The sequence below is a fragment of the Bicyclus anynana genome, chromosome 22, assembly GCF_947172395.1.
Source record: "Bicyclus anynana chromosome 22, ilBicAnyn1.1, whole genome shotgun sequence".
In the NCBI taxonomy this organism is placed as follows: Eukaryota; Metazoa; Arthropoda; class Insecta; order Lepidoptera; family Nymphalidae; genus Bicyclus; species Bicyclus anynana.
This window is the reverse complement of record NC_069104.1, coordinates 11,425,519-11,443,354: the sequence shown is the minus strand read 5'-3', so window position 1 is coordinate 11,443,354 and position 17,836 is coordinate 11,425,519. Positions and strand designations below refer to the sequence as shown.

Sequence of the window (17,836 nt, the reverse complement as noted above, 5' to 3'; positions counted from 1 at the left end):
TCTATAAAATGAAGTTTGTTTTAATATACGTTTTATTGTATTTTGTTCTTTTTATTTTTGTTGAACTATTGTAAGTGTTGAAGAAAAATAAAAAGACGAAAACCAGCAAGAGCCCAAACTCGATGTGTTATCTCGATCTTAGTCTTGTTTAGTTTAAACAAACACTTGTAAAATCGCACACATAAATGTTTTTTTTTTGTTTTTTAAAGTCAAAATTTATTCGATTGTATCTGCATGGGCCCGAACTCAGATATGTGTTTATCTGTGGAAGTGTAAAAACGCGTGAAAACTGCAAATATTTGTGAAATAAAATGTAATTTTCTTGTTTAGTTTAAATAAAAACCTGTAAAATCAATCAACAACCAGATCTATTTGTGAAATGAAATCTATCAACAGGAACGTTCTCCATTGAATTGGGGCATCAGTAAATGTTATTTGTGATTCAGCAAAGGCCAAAGGCTTTCAGCGTGGAAACCATTATACATATTACTAACAGTCAACGTTGCCAGTGCGGTGCAAAAACGCGGCGAAGCAAAAATTTAATATCCAAGATGGATAGTGAAATATTTAAGGCCAGGATTTCAATAATGCGTATAGTTATGGCGGCTTGCGGTTTAGCTCTGTGCTGGGAGGAAAGTTTAAGGTATAAACATTTTGCTGAGAATTTTTGTGATATATTGCTTGGTGTTGTATTTTTACGGTGTAGTAATGTTGGTGGTTGACGGGTTCGTTTTGGTACTATTCTGTTCCACGCTAAACTTTAATAACTTTTTCTTTAAAATGATATACTAGTAAGCACGGTGCACGTTAGACCGTTGTAACGGAGCAAACTGAAAATCAGCGCTGTGCACTATGCACAGCATAAGGCTGAGTTTGCGACCAGTTGCCATTTTACTAGGTAGGCGAGTAATAATAATTAGTTTCTTTTTTTTTTTATTTTTGTATTATAGCTTAAGCACAATAATTAAAATTAAATTGATTTTATGTATGCCTAGTAATAAGTATGGTAATAAAGATTATTTATTATTATTATTATTATACATGCATTCTACTCTCACGCCCGGTACAAAATAAATATATATAAAAGCCAAAGGGAAAATAAATAAACTTACTTAAATACACAAAATAAATAAACTTAAATGTATATTACATAAATACATATATGCACCGGGCGGAGGATTCACCCCGGCAGGGAGACCAAACGGCCGGGGGTCAGGGCGACAGGTGGAGAAACCGGCGGACTATCCTAGCCGAGTCCAGCAAGACCGCTTTTTGCATCTTGCCTGCGAGCGAACTGCCACGGAACCCCAGCCGCCTCAGATGGTGAGCGAGGCTGACTGGGATCAAACCGTTGGCAGATATAACGATGGGGATGATTTCAGTGGACTCCACATGCCACATGGCGGTAACCTCGTGAGCCAGATCTAGATATTTACGTTTTTTCTCTGTCTCAGCTCTCACAAGGTTCTCGTTATTATTATTATTATTAATAAGTAAAAATATAATTTAGAAAGAATTGCGTAGGTATATCTAAGTTATCATCATCGTCACCAAATTGCCCAGACTTTGACAGGCCAGAAGACATGTACCACGTGTTGTTGGAGTGTGTCAGAAACGAGGCAATGCGACGGGAAGTACTGCTAAGATTTCCTGCACTAAGAGAGGTGGGCGGCTGTAATAGTTCACTGGCACATCCTCAGTCAGAGGAGGCCAGGGCGCTGGTACAGCTTTTTAGGAAAAGTTTTAAGATTTAATTAAATTTTAAGATAAGCATTATTACAAAGGCGACTGTCCAAAATGGACTCAGCCTTTCAAAATAAAGATTGAAGAATGATGATTTTAAAATAAAGATTAAAGATGAAGTGAAGATAAAAAAAAAAAATCATCATCATCATCATATCAGCCGATGGACGTCCACTGCAGGACATAGGCCTTTTGTAGGGACTTCCAAACATCACGATACTGAGCCACCTGCATCCAGCGAATCCCTGCGACTCGCTTAATGTCGTCAGTCCACCTGGTGGGGCGGCCAACACTGCGCTTACTAGTGCGGGGTCGCCAGTCCAGCACTTTGGGACCCAACGTCCATCGGCTCTTCGAACTATGTGCCCCATTGCCACTTCAGCTTCGCAACTCGTTGAGCTATGTCGGTGACTTTGATTCTTCTGCGGATCTCCTCATTTCTGATTCGATCACGCAGAGATACTCCTAACATAGCTCGTTCCATCGCCCGCTGTGTGACTCTGAGCCTTTTTATGAGGCCCATAGATAGGCCCATAGGCCATTATAACTTAGATTAGGTCGCTAACGACCAAGTCGCGACCAATCTAAGTTATAAGAATTCGTAATTTGAACCTCCTTGTTTGTTCAGGAATGACGGCAAGAGGCTCGACCGGATGACAATAGTACTGTGGTCTATGGGCTTTTAAATGGGATGGGACCTGCGTAGATACGTTGGCAGGGTCTCATCTCTCGCGCACTTCCAAAAGACCTGGCACAGTTGCTAAATATGCTCAATTGTTTAATAATCCATTATATACGATTTCACAAAAAATATTGACTTATGTGAAACTTGCAGGCTAGTACAACATTTTTAAGTTAGTAAGTTAGTGAGTTACATCTTAATAAGTTTACCTCGGAATTTGAGATACACATTTGTGTATTTTTTTTTTATTGAGGAAATACAATGGTAACTTTCCAAAATAACTATACAATTTATGCCTACTTCATACCCATGGAATGGTGACACGAATATTGGCAGCATTGCCGAATACGAATCCGGGTGTATTTAAGAATACGTGCATGCTTACACACGAAATTTCACCTGTATAATATTTATATACTAGATTCTGGCTGTAAATACTGGAAAGTTAAAAAAAACAACAAACAAAAAAAAACAGATCTACAGATCTATTGCTTTCGATCTTTTGCAAGACGATGTATGACTTGGTTAAGGGTTATACCCGGACACATTCATTTAACCGTGCCGCGAATCGTTAATGAACCGGATTTCGTCCCTAGCCGGACATGGGCCGGACAAAATGGCGGATTGCCGCCGAAATCACGCACGTGATCTGTCACATTTGTCATTTTTCGTGCAATTTAACACGGGATTCGCACGCACGTGTTTAGAATTTAAATGGCCACCGAAAAAATAAAACTTTTATGCTGATATTCATGACTGGTTATTGTTTTATTGACAACTTGTTTCCCGCGGCTTCGGTGGCATGTAGAAGTTTTTAATGAGAAAATTTTGATTGTTTGGACACGTTGGGAGCTATTGCAAAAAATTGGGCGGTCGGGTGACTTGATTGCTCAAAATCACACTAATATTATAAAGGCGAAAGCTTGTGTGTAAGTGTTTGCACACAAACCTCGTGCAAATGAGGGCTTATAAGTCAATATTCGTCCGGCATTAAGTTAAATCAATCAATTTTACAAGCACTTTCGAAACGTCAGGTAAATAATAAGAATTTAAGTCACGTTACTTTTTTCGTATTTCTGACAGCAAACCTTTTCATTTGACATCCATATCATGGGGGTGGATTTTAAAACATTCAGTCCGCCATCTTGGAGAGGCCGCAATATTGGATTTCTATTGACGTTTCTTAACTAGTCATGTATTATCATCAGAACTCAGAGCGTGTGCAAAATTTCATTATAATCGAAGTCAAATGGGTCAAATTAAGATTCCAAGATTTTCTTCCATACATAATTACAAGTGAAGCTAGTATAAAGCGTGTAATTAGTCGAAAACTTAAAATTAAAGTTAAGTAAATGACCATTACAATATAATATATTCGTAGCTTCAAAACACTACCCTATTCATTGTAGAAACAATGAAGAGGAGTCAATACCCATAACCGAACTCATAAAAGTCAAATATTCACAACATTAAACTCCAAACAAACGAAAATGCAACATAAACTGCTAGTAACGTCTGTTGCAGTTATATTTGAGTTTCGCAACTGTTATTAGTTCTACGCCATATTTGTACTGACTGGGGAGGTTTGTAGAACAAACTCACAAATACACACGCTTTACAGTTCAACTGTAAAATATTACTTTGAGCTCTTGTGTTTATTATTTCTTTGTTTTATAAATATGGTATAAGACAAACGGTGACGGAAAAACATCGTGAGGAAACCTGCATACATGAGACTTTTCTTAATTCTACGGCTGCTGGGAGGCTTCGGCCGTGGCTAGTTACCACCCTACCGACAAAGACGTACCACCAAGCGATTTAGCGTTTCGGTACGATGAATATAGAAACCGAAAAGGGGCGTGGATTTTCATCCTCCTCCTAACAAGTTAGCCCGCTTACAACTTAGACTGCATCATCACTTACAATCAGGTGAGATTGTAGTCAAGGGCTAACTTGTAAAGAATAAAAAAAAAAAAGGTGAAGGTGTGAAGTCAGCCAACCCGCATTCAGCCAGCGTGGTGGACTAAGGCCTAATCCCTCTCATTCTAAGAGGAGACTCGTGCTCAATAGTGAGCCGAATATGGGTTGCTAATGATGATGATGAAATAAGATATCGCTCGCGCTTTTGAACTTTGTTAACCAAGAGCCCGAACCCATTCATGTCCATACCCTAGTGGATAAGACCTCTGTCTACGATTCGGTGGACGTAGGTTCGAATCTGGTCCAGGGCATTCCAAAACCTCCAAGTTTTCAGTAATATGCATTCTAAGAAATTAAATACGTGTCTCAAACGGTGAAGGAGAGCATCGTGAGGAAACCTGAAAATTTTCTACGTGGGTGAAGTATGCCAATCCGCATTGGGCCAGAGTGGTAGACTATTAGCCTAACCCCTCTCATTGTGAGAGGAGAGTCGTGCTCAATGGTGAGCCAAATATGAGCTACTAATGATGATGAACAACAAACAAATCTACACTTAATATTATAAAGAGGTAAAGTTGTAGGGGGTAATTTCTGAATCTACTGAACTGATTAGTTAGCGACGACTGGCACTGAAAATCCACGTTATTTGCGAGTGACACAAGCTATATTTTATCCCCATATTCTCACGGAAACGGAAACTACGCGAATAAAACCGCGGGTTGTCAGCTAGTGAGAAATAAGCGTTTATTATCTAAAGTCTGAGCAATACTAAAGATAATTTCAGTTCAGTTCCCAGAGTTAGTTCGGAACAAACAAATATCAATACAAGTGACAGCTCTAAAGTCCGCGTAAACTGTACCCGGGTATCCTAAGCCCCGGCCTTCGTATACCGGCATCAATTCACCCCTACCTGCCGGCTTTACCAGCACCTGCGACCAAGTACAGACTAATCAAAGTATTGTGCTTCTAAACTAATATTATAAAGCTGAAATGTTTGTTTGAACGCGCTTATCTCAGGAACTAATGATTCGAATTGAGAATTTATTTTCGTTCTGGATAGCTCATTTATGTAGCAAAAACGGGAAAATATTATTTTTAAAAGCTTCCGTTGCGTGAGCAGCTTAATCAGCTAAGTAAGAATCATGAATGACGAAATTGTTCCATAAAAAGCTCTAAATAAAAATCCGGAACAGTTTTTGTTTTTTTATTACTAGCGATCCGCTCTGGCTTACCACGGGTATAATGTAAATCTCTGATATATTTTTTGTGCTACAATATATGTACCTAATAACATATAAACCTTCCTCATGAATATAAATATAGCAGAAAACTGCATTAAAATTAGTTGCATAGTAAAAAAGATCTAAGCGGACATACAGCGGAAGCGACTTCATTTTATATTATGTAGTAATAGTGACAATGGGTGGGGCACATAGTTTGAAGAGCCGATAGACGTTGAAGTCCCAAGGAGCTGGAATGGCGACCCCGCAATAGAAAGCGGAGTGTTGCTCGACCCTCACCAGGTGGAATGACGACATCAAGCGAGTCGCAGGGATTCGCTGGATGCAGGCGGCTCAAGGTGATGTTTGGAAGTCCCTACAAAAGGCATATGTCCTGCAGTGGACGTCCATCGGCTAATATTATGATCAATGATAGTGAAGGTATACCTACTTAAATAACCTTTTTTTATGTTAATTGTGTTATCGCCGCGTTGCAACGACTTGCGGTTGCTCGTGGCGTTCGAGCCGTCCACATCTCTTGTTGTGTAATTCTTTATGGGTTACTTGGGATAGGTGGGGAGAGTGACTTGAGTGGAAAAGCAGAGTGTTTATTAACTGTCAAAGGAGCCTTTAACCCTACACACAACGTTCACAAGAGCGTGACTTCACTCAAGGTCATTCTAGGGTCTTATTTCGGTTACAGTTTGATTTGTTAATTAAGTTGTCTTGACAAATGTTGTGAATCAATTACCTTTGTTCGACATTACTTTTCTAATTTTTGTAATCACTTCTGAGTCTGCTAAAAATTAAGGGTTTCCTGACGGATGAAGTCGCAGACGGCCGCTATTGCGAAGTTAAAATACTACTTAAATATCTGCTAACTTTGTACAGTTATGGCAAAATGGAACAAACATTAATTTAAGTTACAGGTCCAACTTCCAAGTCTACAAAGTGTAGCTGGGTAGCTTGCCTGTTTCCTAGGTAACTTAAGCCCTGGACCATTCCGACATCAATTCATTTCAACTTGCCGGTATTACGCACACCTGAGGCCAAATACAGACAAATTTTATTCACTTAGTAAAGCGAAGATAAAACTGTATTCAAAGTATCTGAAAACGTATTTCTAACAATTATTATAAAACACTGTTAAATTCACGCAATATAACGTTGGAGCAAGCACTGTTTATTTATTTATTTACTATTTATTTATTTATTGCAACACCTACAACTATACTACAGCCTTTCTTGATGAGTACTGTTTACCAACAAACAAACGTCGTGGTACCCGATCCATCTACTTATACATAACATTTGTAGATCAAACCTCGGTCACCACTCCATAATACCCAGGCTATGCAGACAGAGAACTATCCAAGAAAGATAAGTCCATCGACATCTACTGTGACAAGATACATAACTTCAAATCTAAAATAAAAAATACTTATAAGAGCTCTGTTCTATAATTCGCCCTACAACAATAGTCTTCTTCATTTGATTTTCAATATATTTTATTTAAATTTTTAGTTTCTTTAATTTGTATTTCTGTTTGCTACAAAAAGCTACTAATGATGAAAGTTAACTCTAGATTATCACTGCTCTGTGTTAATATCGGACATAATATAAAAGTGAACAGGCAGGTAAACGTGGTAGATAATAAATCTCTTTTAAAGAACCCCACAGCAAGATGGATCGAGCGCTGCCTTGCCAATAATAATGAGCCGTGGCTGAGATTGCGTCGGGGATTTATGAAAACAATATATTATAATAGGCCATTAATTATGTTACGGGACCTCGAATGTAGTTCACGATAAGATTGAGCGTGCGAGCCTTTAATGAGGCTCGAGGTTGAAGCCTCAATAGCCTGCCATTATGAGGCATGTAATAATAAATATATCAAGTTATATTTATAATATAATATAGGCTATATTATTTCCATTCCCGAAGGTATACGGGGATAATATAGCTTATAGCCTTCCTCGATAAATGGGCTATCTAACACTGAAAGATTTTTTCAAATCGGACCAGTAGTTCCTGAGATTAGCGCATTCAAGTAAACAAACAAACTCTTCAGCTTTATAATATTAAATAGCTGACGCCACGCGGTTTCACTCGCGTGGTTCCCGTTCCCGTAGGAATACAGGGATAATATATAGCCTATAGCCTTCCTCGATATATGGGCTCTTTAACACTGAAAGATTTCTTCAAATCGGACCAGTAGTTCCTGAAATTAGCGCATTCAAGCAAACAAACTCTTCAGCTTTTTAATATTAGATAGCTGACGCCACGCGGTTTCACTCGCGTGATTCTCGTTCCCGTAGGAATACGGGGATAATAAATAGCCTATAGCCTTCCTCGATAAATGGGCTATCTAACACTGAAAGATTTCTTCAAATCGGACCAGGAGTTCCTGAGAGTAGCGCGTTCAATCAAACAAACAAACAATGTCAATTAGTATGACCACACACGTCCCGATTATAAAATCCGGAAAGCATAGGTTAGCGAATTTTTTCATATATATACTTATAGAGAGGACGTCTGACGAGGCCAGACGGGTGATCAGTCCTAATAAGGGACCATTCCACCCAATTCCCGTGGTAAAAGGACACAGGTTCACTGGTGTCTCGACAGTGTTCCCCCCTCAAATCTTCCTGTAGCCTTCGTGAACCTAACATATCCCCTATATAATTTTTTCATTCTTATTCTACAAAAAATGTAATCCATATACCTCAGTCGCGCAACATCCGGAGGCGGATCTATATTAATGTTGTTTGCAAATGCCATCAGCTTTATAATGCCCCGGAGCGTGGAAACGACCTGACTTGTTGGACATTTTTTAGTAAGTCTCCACACGATACGGATTGGTAGGTACACTGAAAAATTGCTTGTATATTCTGCTAATATTTTCAAAACTCAAAATTCGTTTATTTCAAGTAGACTAAGCCCACATTCGAACGAGAGATATTTACAACGGAGGTTTTACTTTTGTTTTTTTTCTTTTCCTTTCTAGGACTGAGACTAACATAAGTAAGTTATAAAACTTGATTAAAAATGTTTGGTTTTAATATTGTATAATGAATGATCAAGAAAAATTCTCAATATAAGATTTAAGACTTATGTATAAGACTTTTTAACTACGAATAGTTTAGCAAACAATATTTCTTCCGTTCCAACTCCGCATATAAAAATGTACCGAATTTCCACACATATCGGGAAATATACTCGGTCGGTTTTAACATTGTATATTGAATTATCAGGAAAATACCATAGTGTTTTTAAAGAATTGTCTACAAAATTCCTGTAATATAAGATTTAAGACTGATTTTTTAACTACATAATAATTTAGCAAACAATAACTCTTTCATTCGTACTCCGTGTATAAAAATGAACGGAATTTCCACACGCATCGGCAATGTAATTACCGGGCCCTCACCGGGTGGTTTGCGGCCGCCTGTAAGAGGATTAGCCCGGCCTGGCCGGGTTCCGTTTTAACACTGTTTACGCAACGCAAACTAATTTATCAAAGCTTACTTTCATTACCTACGAATTACTTCTATTGTATTTTTTTTATCTATACTCATCATTATCAGCCGATGATCGTCCACACGTCCACTGAGCTGGACATAGGCCCCTTGTATAGTCATCACGGTATCGACCCGACAGCATCCTGCTGCTCGCTGCAACCCGCTTGATGTCCTCGATCCATGAAGTGGGGGGTCGACCAACATTGCGCTTTCCGGTGCGGGGTTGCTATTCCAGCACCTTGGGACCTTAACATCCATTGGCTCTTCGAACTATGTGCCCTGCCCATTATCACGTAAATTTCGCGACTCGCTGCGCTATATCGGTGTCTTTGGTTCTTCTATGGATAACCTCATTTCTGATTCTATCACGTAGAGAAACTCCAAGCATAGCTCGCTCCATCGCCCACTGAGTGACACTAATAGCAGATATTTGGATTGAATGGGCTCTGAAAATACTGGACCGATTTGATAAATTCTTTCACTATTGGAGTCCTACATTATTCCTATTGAACATAGGCTATATTTTATCCCTGTATTCTCACGGGAATGGGAACTACGCAGATGAAACCGCGGGGCGTTGGCTAGTCGCTTGTACAGGCGATGGCTCTATCACATGAAAGATTTGAAAACACACACGCAAATTGAGAACCTCCTTATGAAGTTAGTTAAAAATAGGTCTTATTTTTACAAGTTAGCCCTTGATGATTACCTGATGGTAAGTGAAGATGCAATCTAAGATGGAAGCGGGCTAACTTGTTAGGAGGAGGATGAAAATCCACACCCTTTCAGTTTCTACACGACATCTATACTAATATTATAAAGCTGAAGAGTTTGTTTGTTTGTAAGATTGAACGCGTTAATCTCAGGAACTAAACAGGTCTGATTTGAAAAATTCTTTTAGTGTTAGATAGCCCATTTATCGAGGAAGGTTATAGGCTGTATATCATCCCTGTATTCTTACGGGAACAGGAACCACGCGGGTGAAACCTCGCGGCATCAAAGGCGATGGCTCTGTCACATAAAAGATTCCAACGAATTGAGAACCTCTTTTTGAAGATATATAGTTAAACATAGTTAAAAGGACTCACCGTTTCGAAGCATCGCATCTCAGCAAGCAGCAAAAAGTTGATATGTATGAAACGTGCATCCTCACACGATCGTGCCTTGACTCTATAGCCAGGCCTGTTGTAGAAATACTTATAACCCGTATATTCCGAACTGTCTATATTCACTTTTAAGGCACCTCTGTACTCATAATCCCCGCCGCAGCCGTGACAGAGTCCTTTCGTAATAAATTTTTCAAACAGTCCTAAGTGCTCGAACTTTTTGAGTTTCCCGAAGTTTTCCCAGGCCGCCCCCGACGAGCGAGGGCGGCCAGGCCATGTGCCCGAGTTGCTCTGAGGCCTGAGGCCTTGTGGAGTCCTTAGCAGCTTCCACGCTTCGGTGGGCCTATCAGCTGGTTGGTCCGGTCTCCATCTCCATTTTGAGATCACCGATTCTGATTAAGGACTTATGGTTAGTCCAGGCTTCTCATGTTTGTTGCTTGATTGTCACTTTGCGATGTCATTTATCACTGGATTTTTGAATATTTGTGATATGTGTCAATGGAGTTTTAGCTTAGCAGATAAGATTTTGATTTTTATTGTTTTTAATAGACATAGAACATCACCAAAGCTCTATTTTCATGTCTAACTACTAAGTACTTATTTTACTTACAACAATGGAGGATTCATACAATATAAGTAAGAAAAAGTTTGCAGTATTTTGAATAGATGTGTGGGCCTAACATAGGACTAACGACATATATCGTGAAGAGAATTAGACAAATATCAACCAATAGCGACGAAACCAGAAATATCGCTATTACTTTTATTGCATTGGGACGAAACAAATAGGACTGGGACAACTTGCGCCGCCATTGGTCTTTTTTTCTCTTTGTGTAATATGTCGTTGGTCGCATACTAAGCTTACTGGTGTTATACACGGTTGTCTGATTTTCGGGGAAAATTGCGAAATAAGTGCATTTATTCTTACCGACTATATCTATAAACAATACTCTATACGAGCCGTGATAGCGCAGGGGATATGATCTCTGCCTCCGATTCCGAAATTTTCAAATCCGGTCCAGGGCATGCACCTCCAATTTTTCAGTAATGTGCATTTTAAGAAATTAAATGCCACGTGTCTCAAACGTTGAAGGAAATACATTGTAAATTTTCTTAATTCTCTATGTGTGTGAAGTTTGTCAATCTGCATTGGGCCAGCGTGGTAGACTATGGCATAACCTCTCCCATTATTAGACGAGACTCGTGCTTAGCAGTGACTATGGGTTGATAATGATGATGATGATTATACTAGACGACATATATGGCATCAGTTTTTAATAAGCAAAACCATTATCCAGATCATTACTCCGAACAAAATACCCACAATAAGAAATTAATCCCCAGCAAAACGGATTACAACATCAAATTCGTTTCTTACTGACTAAGCTCGGCGAGTCACAAAATCGGTTTATATTTGGATGCGCTAAATGGTTTTTGTTTTCGGCGGGCAATGTAAATCCTTAAATCTCTGTTCACCCCTCGAGTAACAGAATATGGGGTGAAATGGAAATATTTTTACATTACTATAGATATTTTATTCGTTTGATTTAAAAAAAAATATTAAAACTGTAGGTAGTTTTAATATATTTTTTTAAAGCTATTATATTAACTACATATTATAAAAATAAAAAGGAAATCTACTAAATTAAATTATATTAAAGACTCAGGCGTTGTAGAATTCGTCCGAATCGATGTTCATTGACCCAAAAGGCAATAGATAGGTAGCTAAGATATATGTCATTTTATGTTACGATTGGTTTGAAGTTTTTTAACTGTCACGTATAAACGGCTAAACAAATTTCGATGTGGCGCATTGGTTACTGTGATTAAGAGATAAGATACTTCACTTTTCTGTGTACAGCGTCTATTCGTGCAAATTTATCTCCGAAACTTCAAGAATTTGTTCAAGCGATTGCACATAATTATAGATTTCTTGGTGCTTTGGTTCCGTATTAAAATAATAATAATAAATAGCCAATTTTTTATAAGTTTCTTATTAGATGTTGTATGTTTTTAGTAGTATTATAGATATTCTGTATTTTATTGCAATGTTAAAAATAAAATAAAAAGCGCACAAATAAATAAATGAAAGACTTTAATAAAAGCCAAATTTTAAATGAATGAAGATTTGAGCGTTTAGTGACGCGTATTGAAAATACTTTAATACTATACTTTTTTACTTTTTAAATTATTTAAATACTAGCTAACGCACGTACGCCTTACATACGGACGTACATTCCTTCCTCATCTAGACATTAAGGTAATCAAATCAATCACATAATACTGGAACGTTATTCTGTTCTCAAGCAAATGTCTTATCCATCGACTTTGATTCCAGCATCTTTAATACTTTCAGCCTTAATTCCGGCGATTCCCATCTAATTGCTGATTTTCTAATTAATCACAGGGGAGTATTTGATTAATTATTAGGCCTCTGATGGCATTAGGAGTAGGGCGAGGGTGGAGGGGGATGTAAGATGATTTAGTGATTTCACCTTAAGGTTACGTTTAAATTAGGTTACGTGCCTAATTAATGGGCAAACTGTACCTTAATTTGCGTTACGGGGATTTAAATTTGAGTATAGTTTTGCTTTGTTGTGAGAGTCGAATAACAAAGATAAAACTTATAATACCCTATTTGAAAATTAAGGTTCTTTCCGTATTATATACAAACACGAGAAGTGTTATTATTCCGTATTATTCCTTCGAATAATTTCACCGCATTTGCCTCAATTGGTGACAGAAGGGCTGGCTCATTATTCAGGATCAGCCTGGCTGTCCAGCGCGGAAATGCAGCCAGTACTCTTGTCACCATTCCACGTGGGCATGATTTGTATAGTTATTAGGATAAGTTAGCTTAAGTTCGTTATTGTATTCGTTCTCAATAAAAAAAATTAACACGAGATATTTTCAATTTAGAAAACTGCTTGTGCTTGCTTACGTTGGGCTTGAATTTGCCTTTAATTTGAACGTATTAGCTTGCTCGTAGCTCTCTATATTTCCGCTTGTGCAAACTAAAATTCCACGCCATTACAATGGCTTCTTTATCACGAAATTCTTATAAGATCACTTTGTTATTCGTCTGTTTGTGTGACTGGAATGTGTGGAAATCAATTTGAAATTTAAACCACATATTCAGGTATATGGTTCCATGAAGTTGTGAAAAACTGAACCTTTAAAGTTTATGTAAAAATATACGGCCGTATTCAGGGATACTAAACTCATAGAGTACTCTTTGCAAATAGAACTATGAAATTTGACAAGTTACATCGTAATACTACTATTACGTGAGAGCCGTGATAGCCCAGTGGATATGATCTCTGCCTCCGATTTCGGAGGGTGTGGGTTCGAATCCGGTCCGGGGCATGCACCTCCAACTTTTCAGTTGTGTGCATTTTAAGATATTAAATATCACGTGTCTCAATCGGTGAAGGAAAACATCGTGAGGAAACCTGCATACCAGAGAATTTCTTAATTCTCTGCGTGTGTGAAGTCTGCCAATCCGCATTGGGCCAGCGTGGTGGACTATTGGCCTAACCCCTCTCATTCTGAGAGGAGACTCGAGCTCAGCAGTGAGCCGTATATGGGTTGATAACGACTACTATTACAAGAAAAAAATCTGTAATTTACACAAAAGAATCCTGACTACAGGATGTCTAAATATTTGCGGTATCACAAAAGGTTGAGAAAGAAAAACGACTATTTTGAATTTTTGCAACGAAGTGTCCGTTAAATTTTAATTTTGTCTATAAGTACACGATTTTCATAGAAAGAGAAATGACGTTACATACAATAATAATGCAGATGACACATTTTTAAGTTATAAGCTAAAGTCCACACTTTCAGAATATAGGGTTCGACCATACTATCAACAAAGCCATTCTTTGGCGTTAACAAATTCGAAACTACGAGTATTGTAATTAAATCTTTAACAAGAAGGCCTCGGAAAAAACTTCGCAATTCAATTCCTGAACTATTCATAATAATACTAAGTACGTATCCTACGATGATTTATTTGTCTGTCCATCTAGTTATTGATATCTAGCCCGTACATGAATAAAATTCTTCAGGAAGAGTTTTACAAAATGAGTCGTTTAATCGACTACGCATATTGGTTTCATGGTACGTTGGCTCTATTAGCGCGACACTTACTCATCCAGTGCATACAAACTGAAAGAGCACACAATTGTTTCGTGGCCAGCAATTAAGCTAGCGCCTGGATTGGTGCCAGGCTGATCTTTGACATTTGTGTTACCAATTGCCAGTTCTGATAGTGAAGAAATTGATGTGAAAATGGCTTACTAAAATAATTCATAGATAAGAAAGATATACAGACACCTGTGTAATTTAGTTGATTTGAGAACACTCTTTTAACCACTGAGTAACCACTATCTAACCACTTATCGATTATTTGAGTCTATTTTGCCTGTTTTTGCACTCGCTTCTAACAAAATATCGTATTTCTAGCTTTCAAATGATTGTTAAGTTTGTAATTGAAAACAATAAACTAAATAAATGTCTTACAATTTCCTTTTTTAAAGCCTTTTTTGAAAGAGTCGTTTAAATAACTACGCATATGGGTTACATAGTAGCGTCCGCTCTATTATTTATCAATCAATCTAGGTGCTTTAAAAACACCGATTGATTTTTTTAAACTACTAACTACAATAGCAAAATTATTGTGCTGTTTCGTTTTGATGTTAATATTTTATAGCTCAAGAAGAAACAAGTCAAAACAGAATGCCTTGAGACACAATCTACGGTTCTTTTGACCTATTTGGAGCTATTTTGACCAATTTTCACACTTTTCTAGTGCTATTTCATTTCAAACATTTAAAAGACTATTACATTGTATTTAAATACAAAATAATTGCACAATTTTATTTACTCTAAAACTTTCCATGCAAACGTCGTTTAAACGGCTACGCATATATATTTCATAGTAGCGCCCGCTCTATTAGCGCGACACTTAATTAGTCTTCCAGCGCATTTTGAGTCATTTTGTACCATTATTTAAAAGCTATTTTGATTAATTTTCACACTTTTCTAGCGCTATTTCATTTCAAACATTTAAAAGACTATTACATTGTATTTAAATACAAAATAATTGCACAATTTTATTTACTCTAAAACTTTCCATGCAAACGTCGTTTAAACGGCTACGCATATATATTTCATAGTAGCGCCCGCTCTATTAGCGCGACACTTAATTAGTCTTCCAGCGCATTTTGAGTCCTTTTGTACCATTATTTAAAAGCTATTTTGATTAATTTTCACACTTTTCTAGCGCTATTTCATTTCAAACATTTAAAAGACTATTACATTGTATTTAAATACAAAATAATTGCACAATTTTATTTACTCTAAAACTTTCCATGCAAACGTCGTTTAAACGGCTACGCATATAGATTTCATAGTAGCGCCCGCTCTATTAGCGCGACACTTAATTAGTCTTCCAGCGCATACAAACAGAAAGACCACACAATTGTTTCGCGGCCAGCAATTACGCCAGCCCCTGGATTGGTGCCAGGCTTGGCTGCTAGGACGGTGCACTTAAAATTCACGATTGTTTTATGGTTACGCGTTTCAATTATCCCCGAGTTTTTTGGAAAGGAGACAGCAATTTCCCGTCTCTTATGACCTTTTATTCTTATATGGATGTCTATGTTAGTAACCGTTGCATTGGGTTTTGGGTTAAAGTTATTTAGGACAATTAAAATGTTGATAACACTTTTCTACATATAGGATATGTAGTAGATTAAGCCTAATATATTATTTCATTCATTATAATTCAATTTATTAAATATAGAGAATTTTCTTTACTTCAAGAAATTTTAAATATAATACTTAAATTTTACCGTAATTGATACATAAAGATTTGAAGACCTCTACATTTACAAACACATCGCATATACATGAAATATTTTTAAAATATATAATTTTTTAGAAGCGTCTGATGTTTAAATTTGTTTGCTTGCGTGTATATCATGAGAATTATTTAAAAAAAAACATGTTTTAAATCTGTTGATTTAAAGGCAAATTTAATTTGTGCGATTAACAATGCAATGACGTAAATTATACATTACTTTAAAATTTTACAACGTTACAAACGAAAAAAGAAACAACATTAGCGATAAGGCCACCAATTGTACATTAGTTTTTAAGTTAATTTCTTGCCTGTTATTATTATTTTTGGTGTACAATAAAGTATATTTCATTCATTCATTCATTCATTCAACTTAAACCATTTTTAAAAATAATTAAATTATTAAAATTCCCAAGTAGCACATGTTTTTCATAATATTAGTAGTAAAGCTTATTTAAAGTAAGAAAACATTTGGTTATTGCAAAAGCTGCAAAACTTGCGAAGCGTTTTATTACCATTCGTAGAGTCTTTACTGAAAGTGCTTCCCACATAAAGAGAACGCTAAACGAACCAAAACGACACGGTCTCGAGCGGAAACGACATACGAAAATTTGCCCTACCACCATTGATATACATTGCCAAAGATGTGTTGGTAAATATTAATAATGTAAGATACGAGTACTCACAATTTAGGTTCCATTGTGTAGTGACCCAGCAATAACTTTATACTGTTAGATGGATTCTTTCATAACAAAACTTATTTCATTTTATAAACTACTAGTTTTGAGATTATTTCATAGACTTGTGGTTTATAACGATGCTACTTGCCAAATTTTATAGTTCTAGGACAACGCAAAATTCCTTGTGTTTGGTTTCCTTTAAAAGTATTGAATTATGCGGGAATAAATAGCTATATCTTTTTTAAAATACACTTAGAAGTTTGATTTTTTACAACTTCATAGAACAGTAGAGTTGAGTATATGGTTTAACTTTCAACTTGATACCTCCAAGCGTTCCCAAAATAACAGATGGGTGGACTACAAAATTATCTTTAAAGGGTTCCGTTTCCTTTTGAGGATCGGAAACCTAAAAAAGAACAAAATATCGATAAAAAGATGAAGATGGAAAGCGAAACAAACAAACAAAATCACTTTCACATTAATAATAATATTAGTAAAGACTAATTTGAAACTTTTGAAAAGTCCAACTGAGCGACTTATCCTTAAAATTTATCATCTAGAGCTAAAGTTTAAAGAGAAACTTCAAGTAAGTTTCTAAAAAGTATCTTCATTATACACTACGTACTACAATATTTTCGTCTAAGCATCTGGCTGTCTATATAGTTTCTGCATCAACGTCTTTAAAACCGGTTAATACCAGATAAACCCAGATAAGTTCGTAAAAATCCGGTCTTAACCAGATTTATTTGGCAGAACGGATTCACCCCTTTACATGGTGTAGGAGAAGCAAGTTTCACTTGGTTTGCGAGCTTGGAAATACAAAATATGTATACTAAATTCCTAAAACATTAATATTATCTATCACTATACCAAATCTCATCCAATTCATTCCAGTAATTTTTGCGTGATCCTTCCAAACTTTTACTATTTTAGTATTAGTTATTTACTAAGAACATAGTTATCCCCAATGCTTACTAGTTTTATTTAAACGAATTAAAATCATTCAAGAGAATGCAAAATTATTACGATTTTAAAGATAATTCATTTAAAGCCAAGCTCAATTCATATTATGTCCGAGTTTTAATTAAAATATGCATT

The 17,836-nt window shown here is 36.7% G+C and overlaps 1 protein-coding gene across 5 annotated transcripts in view; it reads right to left on the bottom strand.

The window, feature by feature from the left end:
* Positions 1-17,836, bottom strand: part of LOC112053903 (dystrophin, isoforms A/C/F/G/H) — a 702,364-nt gene that overhangs the window by 126,864 nt on the left and 557,664 nt on the right. The window lies entirely within an intron of this gene.